The 20200-nt window shown below is 46.0% G+C and overlaps 1 protein-coding gene across 3 annotated transcripts in view; it reads left to right on the forward strand.

Moving 5' to 3' along the window:
• The window catches only part of LOC139583731 (neuropilin-1a), a 91091-nt gene that overhangs the window by 5162 nt on the left and 65729 nt on the right, over nucleotides 1-20200 (forward strand). The window lies entirely within an intron of this gene.

The raw sequence follows: 20200 nt of genomic DNA on the forward strand, positions 1-20200 counted from the left end.
CATTCTGTGATTTACTGCTTCTATAAAGGGCCATTCTGTGATTTACTGCTTCTATAAAGGGCCATTCTGTGATTTACTGCCTGGTTGACCACTGCCGTCTTCCAGAGGAGGGTCCTGGTGGTCCTGACTTTTCCCAGCTCAGATTTAATCACCCAGGGACTGTTAAAATGTCTCCAGGCACAAGGCTACTGCGTGTGTGTGTGTGTGTGTGTGTGTGTGTGTGTGTGTGTGTGTGTGTGTGTGTGTGTGTGTGTGTGTGTGTGTGTGTGTGTGTGTGTGTGTGTGTGTGTGTGTGTGTGTGTGTGTGTGTGTGTGTGTGTGTGTGTGTGTGTGTGGACATATAGAAAGAGGAAACAATACTTTTGTTAATGGAATTAACCAGGAATGAGTTTCCTGTGTTTAAACACACACACAAAAAGCAAGAAATTCAGCCTCAAGGCACAAAATGCAATATGGCTTCCCTTTTTTCAGTTGAAATTAAATGTCCTCGGTGAACTTCAAGTTTGATCATTTCCGTGTTGTTTACAAATGATTTCTAACGTTTCAGTCCACATCCATTGAAGGGTTCTGTTTTCCACGTCGGGGCTGACCTGCCATGCAGCTAATTGCTTGTCCCTCCGTACATTTGTTAGTTGCGTATAAAGAGCATGTTATTTTCCTTGTTACAACCTTTGCCAAACGTCCTTATTATGTTTGGAGCAGAGCCAGGGTTTACAGTGTTTTTACTGTGTAATGCTGCCCGTGGAGTGGTCACGGGTTACAAACCACAGTGCTAGAGGGAAGCACACTAACAACAACTAACCTGCAGAGACATCTTTGAAACTTAATCAAGTCACTAGTGATTCATGTGGTTCATGCAGTTCATGTGTCCCAAATGGCACCTTATTCCCTATTTAGTGCAGTACTTTTGGCCAGAGCCCATAGGGTTTCCCATAAGGCTCTGGCCAAAAGTGGTGCACTCTAGGGAATAGGGTGCCATTTGGGAAGCAGTAATATACAGTGGAGAAACAGGGTCGGCTTGACCTCAAGGCTCTTCTACTTGAACCACTTCTCCTCTACACTGTTTGGTCTGGTAGCGTTTCATAGTCCACGTTTTAATCCAGCACTTTTCACGGGACTTTAGTTCCACTAGTTTGCCCTTACGTGTTCACTTTAGACTGGATCGGGAAGATGGCCAGTGACACTGGCTGAGTCCCAAATAGCACCCTATCCCCTACATAGTGCACTACTTTTGACCAGAGCCCATTAGGGCCCTGGTCAGAAGTACTGCACTATATAGGGAATAGGCTGGAGTTTAAGATGCAGTCATTAAATTAGGCTCTCTTATTTGTCTTGGCCCTAGGTCTCAACTCAAGTAGCCTAATGGTGCTTAGTAAAGTGAAGGCCACTCATTGTGTTAATAACTAGAGGGACATGTCATAATGTAGATAAGTCAATTAGGGCATGGGAGGGGGAGATACTGTATGTGCTTCATGCCATGGTGTCTTTGTGTTGCTAGATAGCGGTTGGGTTGGTGCGATTTGTACAGCAGCAGTAATCAGACTTCCATGGGCCATCCAGTCGCAGCTCAACTCAGACAAACACCCCTTGCATAATGGAAACTGATGAAGGCAAGTCCCAGAATGGAAGCCTTGCCTTGCTTATCTGATGGACCAGTGCGTAGGGGGTAAGCAGGCAGCTACAATGCAAGCCTCAGTGCGCTCCCCTGCAATTTAATTATTGGTTCAAATGGAACACACATGCTCCACATGTGCTCCTACATTGCCGTTATCAGCCAACCAAACAAAAACCAAACAAAAGGCTGAGTCTACCTCTGTTGTTACACGTGTGACTGGCTGACGGGTTTGTTTGAAAGGTTAGGGCTGCATTCCAAATGGCGCCCTATTCCCTTTATAGTGCACTACTTTTGACCAGAGCCCTATGGGCCCTGTGTTCTCCACTATATAGGGAACAGGGTTCCATTTGGGACTCAGACTCAGTCTACAACTCGTATCCTGAGAGAGTGGAGAGTTGGAGGAAGACCGTTCGCCAGTAGATAAGGACTAAGTGGCCATTGAACTGTGAATGTGGGAAATGTTTACCTTTCTTGTCATGTTGTATAGACTCTCGTGCTGTGTTTTTGGGTTACGCCACCGTTGTAGCTCTCACAAACCAAATGACGTTTGAGGTAAAAGCCTGGTCCGCCAAGACAAATATTTGGACTCAATTTGCTCTGAAGTTAACTTCAGACTTAGATAACCTTGGCTATAAAAAACCTTGCAGAGGGTGATGCTGTTGCTTTCTATGAAAGCTGCTTTGGTTGGAATCAACATTCCACCAATAAGATGTGCTTTTGACAGCACAATGAATCATTGATGTGCTTGGATCCTCTGACCAAACAAAAAATCGAACCAATTTTTTCTATGCCTACATAATGTGAAATCCCCTCATAGCTTTGGTGAAGACTGCTGAAGAGTAGAGTTGCCTTTTGGAGGAAAGCGGGGTTCAAATTGAGCGATGGGGTAAGAAGAGGAGAGGTTGCTTTCTATATGAAAATCCTCTTTTCTATGTTTTTGAGTAAAGATAGGTTCATATGTCGAGATGAAAAGAGAGAAGATGATTCCTTCTATATGCGAGTGAGTCTCCTTACTCCTTCCTCCCTCTTCTTTCCGCCTGTCCTGTGTTTGCTGGACCTCAGAGAACAGTGAATTCCTGTGTGACAGCCCATGCAGTCCTGAGATGGCGAGGAGACATGGAGGGTAGGGGGAAATATTCGGGGAATGCCTTCTGAAGAAGGCCCTTTGTGGTGGGAGAGGAGAGAGGAGGAGAGAGGGGGAGAGAGGAGGAGAGAGGGGAGAAGGGAGTCAGTCAGTCAGTGAGTGAAAGCTTCAGCTCGTCTAACACACAATTCCTCAGAAGTTAAATCCCCACTAACTGAACTCTCCACTAACTGAACTCTCCACTAACTGAGCTCCCCACTAGCTGAGCTCTCCACTAACTGAGCTCCCCATTAGCTGAGCTCTCCACTAACTGAGCTCCCCATTAGCTGAGCTCTCCACTAACTGAGCTCCCCATTAGCTGAGCTCTCCACTAACTGAACTCCCCACTAACTGAGCTCCCCACTAACTGAGCTCCCCACTAACTGAGCTCCCCACTAACTGAGCTCCCCACTAACTGAACTCCCCACTAACTGAGCTCCCCACTAACTGAGCTCCCCACTAGCTGAGCTCCCCACTAACTGAACTCCCCACTAACTGAGCTCTCCACTAACTGAGCTCTCCACTAACTGAGCTCCCCACTAACTGAACTCCCCACTAACTGAGCTCTCCACTAACTGAGCTCCCCACTAACTGAGCTCCCCACTAACTGAGCTCCCCACTAACTGAGCTCCCCACTAACTGAGCTCCCCACTAGCTGAGCTCCCCACTAACTGAGCTCCCCACTAACTGAGCTCCCCACTAACTGAGCTCCCCACTAACTGAGCTCCCCACTAGCTGAGCTCCCCACTAACTGAGCTCCCCACTAACTGAGCTCCCCACTAACTGAGCTCCCCACTAACTGAGCTCCCCACTAACTGAGCTCCCCACTAACTGAGCTCTCCACTAACTGAGCTCCCCACTAACTGAGCTCCCCACTAACTGAGCTCCCCACTAACTGAGCTCCCCACTAACTGAGCTCTCCACTAACTGAGCTCTCCACTAGCTGAGCTCTCCACTAGCTGAGCTCCCCACTAACTGAGCTCTCCACTAACTGAACTCCCCACTAACTGAGCTCTCCACTAACTGAGCTCCCCACTAACTGAGCTCCCCACTAACTGAGCTCCCCACTAACTGAGCTCCCCACTAACTGAGCTCCCCACTAGCTGAGCTCCCCACTAACTGAGCTCCCCACTAACTGAGCTCCCCACTAACTGAGCTCCCCACTAGCTGAGCTCCCCACTAGCTGAGCTCCCCACTAACTGAGCTCCCCACTAACTGAGCTCCCCACTAACTGAGCTCTCCACTAACTGAGCTCCCCACTAACTGAGCTCCCCACTAACTGAGCTCCCCACTAACTGAGCTCTCCACTAACTGAGCTCCCCACTAACTGAGCTCCCCACTAACTGAGCTCTCCACTAACTGAGCTCTCCACTAACCGAACTCCCCACTAACCGAGCTCCCCACTAACCGAGCTCCCCACTAACTGAGCTCCCCACTAGCTGAGCTCCCCACTAACTGAGCTCCCCACTAACTGAGCTCCCCACTAACTGAGCTCCCCACTAGCTGAGCTCTCCACTAACTGAGCTCCCCACTAGCTGAGCTCCCCACTAACTGAGCTCCCCACTAACTGAGCTCCCCACTAACTGAGCTCCCCACTAGCTGAGCTCCCCACTAACTGAGCTCTCCACTAACTGAGCTCTCCACTAACTGAGCTCCCCACTAACTGAGCTCCCCACTAACTGAGCTCTCCACTAACTGAGCTCTCCACTAACTGAGCTCCCCACTAACTGAGCTCTCCACTAACTGAGCTCTCCACTAACTGAGCTCTCCACTAACTGAGCTCCCCACTAACTGAGCTCCCCACTAACTGAGCTCCCCACTAGCTGAGCTCCCCACTAGCTGAGCTCCCCACTAACTGAGCTCTCCACTAACTGAGCTCTCCACTAACTGAGCTCTCCACTAACTGAGCTCCCCACTAGCTGAGCTCCCCACTCCGTCCCCTAGCCCCCCCCCTCCATCTCCCCTGCTACTGACTGTGACTGCCCGTAACTCAAGGCTTGAAAAAGCAGCCTTTTCTTCTCTCTAATTATGACCCCCTCCCCTCTCCTGTCGAGTAGCCCCCTCAGAGAGCCACATACCCTGCTGGGAAGACAAACACTCTTCGCTGTGGTCTGAGACAATACACATCCTGCCTGCCTGCCCTCTGCCCTCCACTCTCCGCCTGCCCTGCCGGGCATTCCTCCTGGCTAGCCCTGCTGGACTAAAGGCTTGCAACCTAAATGGCACCCTATTCCCTGTAGAGTGCCCCATAGGCCTCTGGTCAAACGTAGTGCACTATGTAGGGAAAAGGGTGCCATTTGGGACACAGGCCAAGACTAGAGACATGAGTTACAGCAGGGAAAAGCAGGGGAAAGTGTACTCAGCCCCCTACTGGTTCTGGAGAGTTCTGTTTCATGCAGGTCTTTTTGTTCATCACGAATCCTAAGACCCTGACTGACTCATAGGTTCGTAACACAACACTTCATGTTTAACAATGAAGACCACCTGTTCCTCTCAGAGTAGACGAGGGGTACTGTGAAGAAGGAGGGGGTTTGTGCATGGGACTCACTGCTGTGACTGCTTCCCCGGTACTGCCACACAAGCCTGCCTGGGTCTGAAGCTCCCTGCTGGGGTTGGGATATCAGTGGGCCCTCTCTCCTCTGTGGAGAGGCTCCATCTCTGTGTGGAAGTGCCCCATAACTCTCCCCAGAAATCCCCTGAATAAAGTGCACTGACTCTCCCACTCACTTCCCCTCTCACTCCCTGGATGCATCCCATATGCCACCCTATTCCCTATATAGTGCACTTAGTTTGACCAGAGCCCTATAAGCACAATAGGGCAATATAGAAGGAATAGGGTGCCATTTGGGACGCAGACCCTCTCTCACGCTCGTCCGCTGCACAAGCAAATATGGAGTTGGTGAGTGGGCTGCGTGATCGTCCATCAGCCCCCGTTGTCATGGAGGAAAATAAATAAGGCAGGAATGTAACGAGGCTTTTTTTATTCTCTGTCGGCACGTTCAGGTCTTTTAAAACAGGCAGGCGGTCTGTGACCTCTTAGCGCCAGGGGAAGAGATTTGGGCTGACATGAATTGTTGGAGATACTTATAGCCTGACGAACAGACAGGACTTCTAGTTGTTTATGGGTCTCTTTGGTGTGAGTACGTGTCAGTGAAGCAGTTACGCTGTACAACATCAAAGCAGAGTTGAGGTAACAGAGGCAGATCTGCTCAACGAGACAACATGCAGAGAGCAGCAGCACTGTGTATTTTAACTACAGACGAGGACAATATCGGCTGAAATGATGCACCTGGTCCGCCTGCAGAGTTGTACAGTAGGAACTACATTGTATCTCAAATTACATTACAGCAGCAACACTGATAGCAATTTGTTTCAAGGTGAGTTCGTGGGCAGTTAGTGAATTATCACAAATCGTAACTTGCCATAACAGAAAAGAGGACACAGGTTTTTCAGAAAGCCCTGTTTTTCTGCTACATTCACAGCATACAGAAAGACTTCTGGCCAGTCCGGTGACCCATTAAAACTAGTGTAATTAGCATTTCCCAGCAGATGAAAGCCCTGTCTAAACTATCTCTCTGGGGTCATGTTTAAAAGAGAGGTTCACCTCTGTCATAAGATAGAGGACAAAAGGCTTAAAAAGAGAGTGGTGTAGGAATCCTCTTGACTCTTCTCTCTCTCTCTCTCTCTTTCTCTCTCTCTCTCTCTCTCTCTCTCTCTCTCTCTCTCTCTCTCTCTCTCTGTCTCTCTCTCTCTCTCTCACTCTCTCTCACTCTCTCTCTCTCACTCTCTCTCTCTCATTTCTCTCTTATGTTACTCAAAGGGTTAATGGTGGCAAAAGTCCTTTGGCTAATGAGCAGGATTTAAATGTGTGTGTGTGTGTGTGTGTGTGTGTGTGTGTGTGTGTGTGTGTGTGTGTGTGTGTGTGTGTGTGTGTGTGTGTGTGTGTGTGTGTGTGTGTGTGTGTGTGTGTGTGTGTGTGTGTGTGTGTGTGTGTGTGTGTCTATCCCTGGCTGGGGCTAGACTAGAGGAGATGGGTTTGCCGGTAGTGAAGTGTTGACCTTGGCCAGTGTTGGAAGGGCAGCCTGATTGAAAAGCTTTCTTGCCGTGACATCTGCCGTCCTCCCTGCTGCTCTGTCACTACTTTGATTCATGCGCGCCCAGCTCACGCACACCACGACCGGGAGGCGAGCCACTCTTCTACCCCGCAGGAGGGGACTCCACTTCAGAGGAGGAGGAGAAGGAAGAGGAGGGGAAGATGAAACAGGAGGGGACTCCACTTCAGAGGAGGAGGAGAAGGAAGAGGAGGGGAAGATGAAACAGGAGGGGACTCCACTTCAGAGGAGGAGGAGAAGGAAGAGGAGGGGAAGATGAAACAGGAGGGGACTCCACTTCAGAGGAGAAGGAAGAGGAGGGGAAGATGAAACAGGAGGGGACTCCACTTCAGAGGAGGAGGAGAAGGAAGAGGAGGGGAAGATGAAACAGGAGGGGACTCCACTTCAGAGGAGGAGGAGAAGGAAGAGGAGGGGAAGATGAAACAGGAGGGGACTCCACTTCAGAGGAGGAGGAGAAGGAAGAGGAGGGGAAGATGAAACAGGAGGGGACTCCACTTCAGAGGAGGAGGAGAAGGAAGAGGAGGGGAAGATGAAACAGGAGGGGACTCCACTTCAGAGGAGGAGGAGAAGGAAGAGGAGGGGAAGATGAAACAGGAGGGGACTCCACTTCAGAGGAGGAGGAGAAGGAAGAGGAGGGGAAGATGAAACAGGAGGGAGAAGAAGAAAGGAATGATAGGAGTATGGGGACTCAGTCGTAAATCAGGAAAAAAAGCAGAATTGCAGACCTATAACTCTGCTACGCAACGATATAAAGATATCATGTTTCAGGTTTATTTAATCATCTATGTTCACTGAGAATGGATGATTTAGTATCTGAGTTTTGTTTGGTTGCGGCCTGTTTAGTGTTTTCCCTCCAGAGCCATATAAGCATCCCTATATGGATTTTTAGTGAATGATGTCACAGCCCACACAGCTGAGGGATTTCTTGTAGTATGCCTTGCCTTTTTATCCAAAACAGACTCCCAGGAAAATAACTTCATGGACAAGTACATGGTTGCATCCCAAATGTCACCATACTCCCTACAAAGTGCACTGTTCCCTGCATAGTCTGTATGGGTCCTGGTCAAAAGTAGTGCACTATGCAGGGAATAGGGCACCGTTGGGACCATACTCCCTACAAAGTGCACTGTTCCCTGCATAGTCTGTATGGGTCCTGGTCAAAAGTAGTGCACTATGCAGGGAATAGGGCACCGTTGGGATTCAGCCCATGATTAGAGAACTGCATTGTCTCTATCCGGACACAGATCTATGGACTGTAAGAAATTCATACAAATTTTAATTCCAGAGAAAGAGGAAGAAGCATTAAACACTCAGGTTGTAATTCAATGAGTGAGCTGTTTCCAAAAGACATTGGCAATATACGCATGCAGTCTCAACTCACTCGCTTTTCACATAAGCATAATATGATTAGCAACAGGTTTTTCTTTAGCTCACCTCCTCCTCACTTCTCTCTCTGTCTCCATGTAAGAGAGGCTGTTTTCAACATGGAGCTTTTCTGGTTGCGCTCGAAACAACAAAAGGGGGAAATAAACCAGGGGTAATTATGAGATGGCTGTAGGAAGAGGGGGGGTGAGTAGAAAACAGTACTTCACAGTGCTTCTCTTCTCCTCCGCCCTCCACCCTCCCAGTCCCTATAGGAAAGAGTCCACGGAATCCTGTTTTAATTGATGAGGCCTATTGGAGGTTGTGGAGGTCTGTTGACGTGGCCGGCTGAGGCTGTAGTCAGTGGTGTTAATACACCTTGTCTGGGCATGTCAGCCCTGTTTGGTTTAGTGCCGTAGTCCTGAACGGCCCTCAGGGTTTGATTGATGTGCCCTTGTTTCTCAGGTCCTCCCAGACCTGTTTGTTGCCCTAAAGCCTCCTTGCTTCGTAGGAGAGGCTTTGAAGGCCAAGTGGGTTTGTTTTGCAGTAGGTAGGAAAGTCCTATTTCAGGCTGGCTGGATTCCAAACGTCCTCGGTCCATAGTTTTCCGTCCGTCTCTGTGATTATGCACACCGTGGAGTGGTTTGCCAACCTGTTCGTCGATAGTTGGTGTGGTGTTTCCCGGGCCCTCACTCCACAGCTCTCTGGAGGTTGACACGGGTGTGTGTGTTTGTGCATGCCTGCGTCTATGTTTGTGTGTGGGCTGACTGCAAGCGGGAGGCAGCGGCAGCGGGAAATCAGGCAGTGATGGATGTCTCTGGACCCCGCTAATCTCTGATTGAGTTAAAGCTACTCCACAAACCCCCGCTTTGTTGGCTTTCCCACTTGATCTCTTCTCTGTAAATCAACAAAGCTACCGCCTTTTCCTCACATCATAATTATATTACCTAAATAGCCTCAATAGGCACATGGATGCTATATTTTGTCCTTCTGCACCACTATATAGTACCCTTTTAAGATTGAATTGTTTCACAGTGGGGTGCTAGTGGCCTCCCTGTTACAATACCCTACCCTGGTGCCACCCCCTACCCCTGAACCGCGCCACCCCTAAAAAGGGTCATAGAGAGGGCCTCTCACCTCCTCTCCTCGCCATCCTTAGGCCCTTCAGAGGCTAGAGGGGGACATGGGCTGCATATAGCGGCACCCATTTCCCTATAGTGCATTACTTTGACCTAGAGCCTCTGGTCAAAAGTAATGCACTATATAGGGACTAGGGTGCAGTTTAGGACGCAAGCATGGTCAGAGGCAGCTAGTTACTAGGCGAATGGGCTCCAGCCAGACCAGGGTGTGCATGTAAGGCCCAGTAAGGAGAGGTGAGTAAATTCGCCTTCCAAAAACTAGGCTAGCCCATCAGATCAGCACTTTAATCAGCATGGGCAGTGGGTAAAGACTGGGCAATGCCAACCCCTCCATACACCCTACTCTCTGCCCGGGCCACAGCCCTCAGCTCACACATGTTGTTTTTGTTGTTGTGGAAGAGATGCACTGCTTGACACCTCCCCCTCACAGCCTTCTCAGCATGGCCTATTTGGCTTCCGAACAACATCCTCGTTAGACAAATCAAGTATATTAAAGTGTGAACAAAAGGGAATTTTGATTGGAAATGAGGATGGGATGAGGCAGCCATGAGAAGAGGATGTGAGCGTCCCTGGCTATCTGGCAATCAGTCAAATAACTGGTCACGCCAAAATACATGTGGCTCACACATTCCAAATGACTCCTGTTGTTTTCTTATCGTCGTCCTCTTCCGCTTCCTGTCAGAGCAGAAATAAAGAGGATACCTAGTCAGTTGCATAACCTCTGAATCAGAGAGGTTGCTGGGGCTGCCTTAATCAACATCCTTGTCATCGGCACCCGGGGAGCAGTTGTTGGTTAACGTCCTTTATTCAAACGGCAGAACAGCAGGGATTCCCCGGCTCAGGGATTCAAACCAGCGACCTTTCAGTTACTGGCCCAACACTCTTAAGCACTAGGCTACCTGCCACTTCTGTCTTTATGTGTGTGTGTGTGATAGAGTAGAAAGGGCGCCCTGCACAAAATCCCTTTTCCTTCTGTCCTCCCTGCTCCCCTCTCCAGCCAATAACTGGGCTATCCCAGACTTCTATCCCAGCCCCTACAGACTCCCAGCTGGCTGTATGTCTCTCTGACCTGGTCCAGCGCTAGCAGGGCCCGGCCTCCCATAACCCCTTGCTGTTTCTATGCTGTAGTCTTCTGGGAGGGTGGATGGGGAGGAAGAGAGAGGTGAATGGGCCTTTTTAATTGAATAAGTCCCAGTACAGTTATTACTATTGCCCGCCAGCTCCCTAGCCAGTGTGGAGCCAGATAAAAGCATCAGGGGACGGCTGAGTGAGAGAGGAGATGGGCCTGTCTTGGTTTATCCTTCTCTGTTCTACCCGGCAAGAGCAGGGGACGACACTGACCCTTCGCCCCCAGACCGTCAGCGTTTTTCATGTTGTCACCCATTAGCCTAATACTACCACTACCACACTCTTTCTCTTTCTCTTTCTCTTTCTCTCTCTCTTTCTCTCTCTCTCTCTCTCTCTCTCTCTCTCTCTCTCTCTCTCTCTCTCTCTCTCTCTCTCTCTCTCTCTCTCTCTCCTCATTGTGGAGAGGAAAAAAGCCTAGAAATGCCACCTAATGGCTTTACCTCTGTTTGACCCCGTTCCTCCGCCTCCCCTCCCCCCACTCTTAGAATCCACTGTGCAGAATACACACAGCTCATTACTCAAGAGGGAGGGAGGGAGGGAGCATGCATCTCACAGTAGTCAACAAATGGGCCATATAGTTTGAAAATTATCTTGTTTTTGAATGTGCGTGTCTGTTTTTTTCTTATTTTTTACATATGTCTTGCTCGCCGTGCTGGCTGTCTCGTAAATCAGAAGTCATACCGTATCTTCTCTTCAGTCCCACACAAAGTTCAGTGGGTCATGAGTCCATTGTTTACAGTGAAATACTTGTTGACCCTCTTCTTCCGCCTTCCTACTTGCCTCTTATTTTCATAGCATTCATCATATCATCATCATAATGAAATGGATTAGAGGGACAATAATTATTTGTATGGTACGGTATTCCTTCGCGGCAGAGGCACTTCCTCTTCTCATACTCTTCCTGTACAGTGTCAGAGTGACCCTAGGATGACCCTGTATATGTGCTCTGTGATTGGCTGTCAGTTACACTGAGAGGACATGGGGTCAGGCATCATTACAGGAGACATGTGCAGGGCAGGGAAGGCTCACTGACCGCAGGGTCACGTGTCATGGCAGGCAGCCCTATAGAGGTCCTATGAAAGTATTAAAATAAAAATTTGATGGCCGGCCCCCATTCATGCTTCATGCCGGCATTCTAGCTTTAGTGGTATAGGGCCAGGGAGACTAGGAAAGGAGGGGTAGGGTGAAGAGGGACAGAGGGGATGAGGTGTGACACATAACCGCCAGCCCCCCATCCCCCTTTTATTACCCTTGACTTGTCATTGTTGTAACAATGGCCCTAGGAACTGTCGGGGTCTTAATTTACAATCGAGAGTAAGAAATGTAGAATAGAACAGGTGCAATTTTGACATTTGATTGTGCATCATTCAACAGTTTTTCTCTTGTTATGTCAGCCACCGTCAGTCAATCAATTAGCCATGTCAGTTAACCATTTTTGGATTGGTAGTCAGTCTAGCCAGCTATCTAAACTGGTAGTAATCATGGCTGAATACTGACCGAGCACTCAGGGCATGGGCCCAGGTCCCTGGCCTCCAGGGGGCCCACATTGATTTTCTTAGTCATTCTCACTCAGATATCAAATTAAGATGGCATAAGTCATGGCAAAATGAGTAGAATTGCAGGAAATTTGCTTTAAAACGGCAAGATTTATCACCATCTCATGGCAAAATGAATAAAAGTGCAGGAAATTAGCTGTAAAACTGAAGAAAAAAAGATCTGTGCCCCATGGTAAAATTTGTAGAATTTAATGAATTTTTAAAATAAAATTGCTACATTTTCTCGCAGTCTAATGGCAAAATGTGTAGAATTGCAGAAAATGTGCTTTAAAACGGCAACATTTTCTCTACGCTCCGTGGCAAAAAAAATATAGAATTGCAAGAAATGAACCTTAAAACTCACATCCGCCGTCAATAGGGGGACCACTAAAATATTTTGTCAGGGTAGCCCCAATCCAAATCGTATTTAGGGCCCCCAAAAGGCTAAATCCAGCCCTGATCTAAACCGTGCTGCAGTATAGCCCCTCTCCTCTTCTCTCTTCTTCTCTTCTCTCCTCTTCTTTCCTCTCCTCTCCTTTCTCTGTTATCTCAGATATCAAGGTGGGACAAATGGGAGCTGTCCTCTCAGTAATAGCCCCAGAAATGGCTCACTGACACAGACAATATGAGGACCTGCTACTCTGCTACTGTCTGTGTCTACCTTATCGTCTTTTTTTTCTTCCTTCTTTCTTTTCTTTTCAAATTTCCAATCTTCTCTCTCTCTCTCTATTTTTACAAGGTTGCTAGTTACTCTGTTGTGGAATTTATCCAAGGTTTGGTTTGTACAGTACAGTATACAGTGGCGTGCGAAAGTATTCACCCCCTTTGGCATTTTTCCTATTTTGTTGCCTTACAACCTGGAATTAAAATGTATTTTTGGGGGGTTTGTATCATTTGATTTACACAACATGCAAAATATTTTTTTATTGTGAAACAAACAAGAAATAAGACACAAAAACGGAAAACTCGATCGTGCACCCCCTATAGTCAAAACTTTGTAGTAGAGGTCGATCGATTAATTAGGGCCGATTTCAAGTTTTCATAACAATTGGAAATCGGTATTTTTGGATGCCGATTTTGCCAATATATATATATATATATATATATTTTTTTTATTTTATTTTTTTTACTCTCCAAAAATATATATATTTTCTTATTTTCAATGACGGCCTAGGAACGGTGCGTTAACTGCCTTGTTCAGGGGCAGAACAACAGATTTTTACCTTGTCAGCTCAGGGATTCAATCTTGCAACCTTACGCTTAACTAGTCCAACGCTCTAACCACCTGCCTCTCATTGCACTCCACGAGGAGCCCGCCTGTTACGCGAATGCAGTAAGAAGCCAAGGTAAGTTGCTAGCTAGCATTAAACTTATCTTATAAAAAACAATCAATCAATCATAATCACTAGTTATAACTACACATGGTTGATGATATTACTAGTTTGACCCAAGGCTCGTATTTCTGTGTGTTATTATGTTATAATTAAGTCTATGATTTGACTGAGCAGTCTGACTGAGCGATGGTAGGCACCAGCAGGCTCGTAAGCATTCTTTCAAACAGCACTGTTCGTCAAAGGTATATGAAATACAAATCGTATAGAGAGAAATAGTCCTATAATTCCTATAATAACTACAACCTAAAACTTCTTACCTGGGAATATTGAAGACTCATGTTAAAAGGAACCATCAGCTTTCATGAGTTCTGAGCAAAGAACTTAACATTAGCTTTCTTACATGGCACATATTGCACTTCTCCAACACTTTGTTTTTGCATTATTTAAACCAAATTGAACATGTTTCATTATTTATTTGAGGCTAAATTGATTTTATTGATGTATTATATTAAGTTTAAATAAGTGTTCATTCAGTATTGTTGTAATTGTCATTATTACAAATATATATATATTTTTTAAATCGGCCGATTAATCGGTATCGGCTCTTTTGGTCCTCCAATAATCGGTATCGGTATCGGCGTTGAAAAATCATAATCGGTCGACCTCTACTTTGTAGAGCCACCTTTTGCCGCAATTACAGCTGCAAGTCTTTTGGGGTATGTTTCTATAAGCTTGGCACATCTAGCCACTGCGATTTTTGCCCATTCTTCAAGGCAAACCTGCTCCAGCTCCTTCAAGTTGGATGGGTTCCACTGGTGTATAGCAATCTTTAAGTCATAAGACAGATTCTCAATTGGATTGAGGTCTGGGCTTTGACTAGGCCATTCCAAAACATTTAAATGTTTCCCCTTAAACCACTTGAGTGTTTCTTTAGCAGTATACTTAGGGTCATTGTCCTGCTGGAAGGTGAACCTCCGTCCCATTCTCAAATCTCTGGAAGATTGAAACAGGTTTCCCTCAAGAATTTCCCTGTATTTAGCGCCATCCATCTTTCCTTCAATTCTGACCAGTTTCCCAGTCCCTGCCGATGAAAAACATCCCCACAGCATGATGCTGCCACCACCATGCTTCACTGTGGGAATGGTGTTCTCAGGGTGATGAGATGTGTTGGGTTTGCGCCAGACATAGTGTTTTCCTTGATGGCCAAAAAGCTCAATTTTAGTCTCATCTAACCAGAGTATCTTCTTCCATATGTTTGGAGAGTGTCCCACATGCCTTTTGGCAAACATCAAACATGTTTGCTTATTTTTTTCTGGCCTCTCTTCTGTAAAGCCCAGCTCTGTGGAGTGTACGGCTTAAAGTGGTCCTATGGACAGATACTCCAATCTCCGCTGTGGAGCTTTGCAGCTCCTTCAGGGTTATCTTTGGTCTCTTTGTTGCCTCTCTGATTTAATGCCCCCCTTGCCTGGTCTGTGAGTTTTGGTGGGCGGCCCTCTCTTGGCAGGTTTGTTATGGTGCCATATTCTTTCCATTTTTTATTAATGGATTTAATGGTGCTCCGTGGGATGTTCAAAGTTTCAGATATTTTTTTATAACCCAACCCTGATCTGTACTTCTCCACCACTTTGTCCCTGACCTGTTTGGCGAGCTCCTTGGTCTTCATAGCGCCGCTTGCTTGGTGGTGCCCCTTGCTTAGTGGTGTTGCAGATTCTGGGGCCTTTCAGAACAGGTGTATATATACTGAGATCATGTGACCGATCATGTGACACTTAGATTGCACACAGGTGGACTTTATTTAACTAATTATGTGACTTCTGAAGGTAATTGGTTGCACCAGATCTTATTTAGGGGCTTCATAGCAAATGGGGTGAATACATATGCATGCACAACTTGTCAGTTTAAAAAATATATACAGTGGGGAGAACAAGTATTTGATACACTGCTGATTTTGCAGGTTTTCCTACTTACAAAGCATGTAGAGGTCTGTCATTTTTATCATAGGTACACTTCAACTGTGAGAGACGGAATCTAAAACAAAAATCCAGAAAATCACATTGTATGATTTTTAAGTAATTAATTTGCATTAGGGAATGGAGAATGGAGTTATATTTTTCATTTCACTTCACCAATTTGGACTAGTTTGTGTATGTCCATCACATGAAATCCAAATAAAAATCTATTTAAATTACAGGAAAAACACCAAGGGTGTGAATACTTTTGCAAGGCACTGTAGGCCATGTTGCAGGACATGAGGCAAGACTTCAGTATGTGGGGATTGTTGAGTAATTTAGTCGGTTATTTACTGTCCCCCGACCCCGAGTTAATGTTATAATGCATTTCCTAGAAAACAATCTGCTTGGATATTCAGTAACAGCAATGTGACTACCTGAATATTCATAGACATGTTCTTCTACAAATATGCATGGTATTTAATTTCAGGAGCTGACTTGGAAAGGGAAAAGTGCTAAATGCATATTTCCATTCTGCCCAGGGCGATTCTCTAATTAATTGTGGTTATTCATCCCTGTTTTATTCATGATAACAAGATGTTTTATGGAAAATGAAGGGATCGTAATGAGTGCAAAATACCAGCACTTTAACACTTTCTCGCAACACTACTACAATTATTGCTTCCATTAAATGTTTAACCCCATGAATAGACAGTGAAAGGAAATAGATTCTAGGGTGAAAAGGAATACAGGTTTTCTGTTTGTTGGCATTTAGCCTTTGAGCGTGTCTCCAACAAGAGCTCTACACATTAAACCAAGTTTAAGTTCAAGCTTATCCAACGATTGATTTATGACTAGTGGAACGACTGGTCATAATGTCTTTAATATATATCCTTGAAGTGCATGTATGTGTCTGTATGCCATGAGACAAACTGTTTCTCTGACAGTTGTATGCACCTCATTCAGTCGCAGTTAAAATGTATGTACCACTGTATGTCAGAATGTCATTCAGCACTTGACGCAAGTCACAGCTATTGACCTCTGCTAAACGAAAATTCCTTTATCATACCGACCGTATTTCTGTATTTTGAAAGTTCTGTATCTTGCAAACTTGATTGCTGACCCGAAAAATATTTTGGGACTACACCAACAATGGACTGATGGAACAAATACCAAAAATATCGTTTTTGGGTGGAGTTTTCCTTGAAATCTCACTCCACAGTCCAACTAGAGTTCCTATTAGTCTTACAGCAAACCATCTATAATCACGTTATCGTGACTTGTCATGGCTTACGGTTTGTCTGTGTAATGATCTGGTGAGCTCATAACAGCAGTTATGGTACAGCAATATGGTACTGATCTGTTTTGGTCTTCTGGGCTTTCTGTAGGGCCTAGGGAGAAAGCGTGAACATACCTCGTAGTTTACGAGAAGGTAAAACAGCAAACAACACAAAGCCTTGCACGTACGACAAGGACATGAGGTTTACAGACCTTCGCTAACAGTAGTGGTTGGTTCTATTCCTCTAGCTGTCTTTCTCCCCCTCCCCCACATACCTTCCTTTACCCTAGCGTGAGCCAACGCCAAGTTTCGCAGATAGCAACCCCCTAAGGCTAGCTAACTCCTCTCCACATTCTGTCTGCTCTCTCTCTCTCTCATATTTCCTAATAAAGGAGCGTTGTGTTGTGTTGAGATGCAGTAATTGGGTCTAAATAACCAAATTCATTCAACTGATTGTTGGGTAGAACGCATGCAGGATCTCTCAACAATGTCATTCATCAATGATAATGATCTGATAATGATATATCCATCAATGATAATGATCTGATAATGATATATCCATCAATGATAATGATAATTGCAGAAGCAGCCGCAAAAATCAAAACCAACCAGTCGCATCTAAAAATATGACATTGGCTGGGCTTTGCAATGAGCTGGGCCGGGCTGATCCAAGCTAGGCTCGCCAGAACGAGTGACACGCAAAAGCCTTGATGGATGCAGCTGTGGAGGACTTTGTGTAGGGAGGATCTTATGCAGCCATGTGGCATGGTATAAGGCCCAAATGAGAAGCTCTTCTCCTCTCTCCCCTCCTTAGCCCACTTCTAAACACTTTGGTTCTAATCATTCTTCAGAATGGTGGTGATGGTGGTGGCCTCCTCCACTGGGTGGGTCCCTCCCACACACAAACACACACCTCCCACACACAAACACACACACCCTCCCGCACACACACACACACACACACACATTCCCATACACACACACACACACATACGCACACACACACACTCTCTCACTCACAGACACACACCGGTTCTAAGGGAACTTGGTTAGGCACTAATCTCTCCTGACTCTCTCCCGTTGGCTGAATGCAGGACTGTTGGAGTAAGACGCTATAAAAAGCCACTGATTGCTTGAGACACCCTTGATGTCTCACGTCCAAGTTTCCATTTCAGCTCAGTGAACTGTGGGTCTTTCCTACCCTGGCTACTCGGCAGTCTGAAATCACAAAGTTAATAACTCGATTAGTGTGAGACGGAGTCGGACGTTTAAATGTAGAGTCTGTTGCTGCCCACACTGTTCCTTCCTTGTCTGTCAGACTCAGCAACTGACAGTTAGTTCATTACAGACCTGAGGAGGGAGGAGGGGAGGAGAGGAGGAAGGACAGGAGGGAGGAGGGGAGGAGAGGAGGAAGGTTGGGCGAGACTATTATTATAGTTGTGGGTTAATGAATGTCACATGCTGGAGGAAAGCTGTAAGCACAGTCCATCTGACCTGGTGAGGTACGTCCCCTTCACGCTCGGAAAAAGAAGGACGGCGGCCTCCTTGTAGAAACAGTAATGATGTGATGCTCCAGTCCTGAGTGACAGTTTGTTAGCTCTGACATCTCGCTAGCACTTGAGCAGAATTTTAGATCTCAGAGCGCAGATTTTTGGACAGCTGACAACAGGCGTTTCCTGTAAATCCCATCTAGAACTCTCTGAGGCGGCATCCTAAATCACACCCTATTCACTGTGTAGTGCACTACTTTTGACCAGGGCCCATAGGGTACTGGTGCACTATATAGGGAAAAGGATGCCATTTAGGACGCAACCTATAGGCCTCACTGCACTGAGCTGTCCCAGCTCAGTTCTGTTGTTTGGACCACTTTAGTTTGTTTTAACACTGAGAATTGTTTTTGTAATGTTTGGAGGTGACATGTTTTTGGTGTGGTAATTAGCCCTAGTCTAGAAAAAGAAACACTAGAGAACAGACTTGGGGTGCGTCCCAAATGGCGCCCCATGTGCACTGGTCAAAAGTAGTGCACTATACACTGTAGGGAATTGACTGCCTTTTCAGACGTAATCTTTGACAGTTTGCTGTGACACAGTTCTACCAAGGGAAATAATATAAAATAACATTTGTACATTTGTTTTATAGCTTTCTACTAGGTCATGGACTTATGTTTCTAAATGGGCCTGATTTAAAGAACTATAACCTATTATATCAAGCTTTAACAGCGCTTTATAACATTATTCTTTATTAACCAGGATCATATCCCATCTATCATAACCACATCATATGCTTTTTTTATATATAGAGCTAGAGAGATCATCATTTCTAAAAGGGAAAGCTGAAGGTAGTTTAAACTGTGTTATATTGTTAGCCTGTGGTTCATCGCCTCCTCTTGGGTTGTGTGAGGTGGGTTAATGTTCCCGTTTGACACAGCAGGATTGCTTTCTCTCGCTCCCCGCAGTAAGAAGGCAGGGTAATACATTTGGAGGCGCTGAAGCGATGGTCGGGGAGAATTAGATTCATCCCTTTTTGCTTTTAATTTCCCCTCTGGATTGGCAGACCATTTTCACTATTAGTGTTGTGGGAGGCACATCCAGGCTGGAGTGGAGCAGACAGATTAATGAAATGTTATGGTTTGGGCATGATTCAGCTGGATCCTATTGTCTATAAGGGAAAACGACAACATACAGTATAACATAACAAATTATTATACTGTCTCTGTGGGGGGGGGGGGGGGGGGGGAGGAGAGTTTTAAATGAAATGATGAATCGAGGGCAGCAGGAGGACTGTCCAAGCTAAAAAAAGTAGGCCACCACCACTGTGTTTGGATGAGAACGGTATTCCCTTCTAAGGGCGTCTGTCTGTCCTGGGTCTTTGGGTCAGACATTATGGTTGTTGTTAACGGACCTCCCTCACTTCAGAGGGCTCCCAAACACACACACACACACATCATTTCATAATGAATAAACATTATTTTTTTTTTAAACACACCGAAAATCCAGTGTTTATATGTCAAACAGTTTTGTTATATTTCAGTCTTCTGTGATATATATAAAGTGTAATATTGGGATGCAAACTCAACTCTATATCTGACATGGTACAGGTGTCTTATTTGTTTAAGCCCATAACCATGTGTGTGAGGTGTATACTTTTGTTTCAAAGTAGATTTGTATAAGACTACCAAGAATCACTCTGTGTGACCCTGATTTAACCCATTGCAGTACAAGGTTAATATGTCTGTCAATCGAAAGTTGTTCTGAGGCTTTGCGTTGTCCAGCCTTGCAAACGATCCTATAATGCCTTCCAGATGACGACAGCCTGGGCTAGGCCACAGAACCACTGCTCTCAGATCAGATCATAGCGGTGCCTATAGACCTGCTGAAACACAAGCACCCAGCTAACAGAAGGCCCAGGGCCAGACATTGTTGAAGCAATGAATAAGTCTTTTTTTGTTGCCTCGTAAGCAGACAGAAAGCCCCCAGGGCGCGTTATCCTCCATTCCCTCGTTCAATCGACTTCTCTGTCTCTCCATCCCTCCGTCTACATCCTCTCTCCCACTGCGCCGTCTTTATGAGGTCTTCTGAGGCTTCCGATGATGGACCAGAGTAAGAGAGGTGAATTATAGATAGA

Source organism: Salvelinus alpinus, chromosome 8 (assembly GCF_045679555.1).
Source record: "Salvelinus alpinus chromosome 8, SLU_Salpinus.1, whole genome shotgun sequence".
In the NCBI taxonomy this organism is placed as follows: Eukaryota; Metazoa; Chordata; class Actinopteri; order Salmoniformes; family Salmonidae; genus Salvelinus; species Salvelinus alpinus.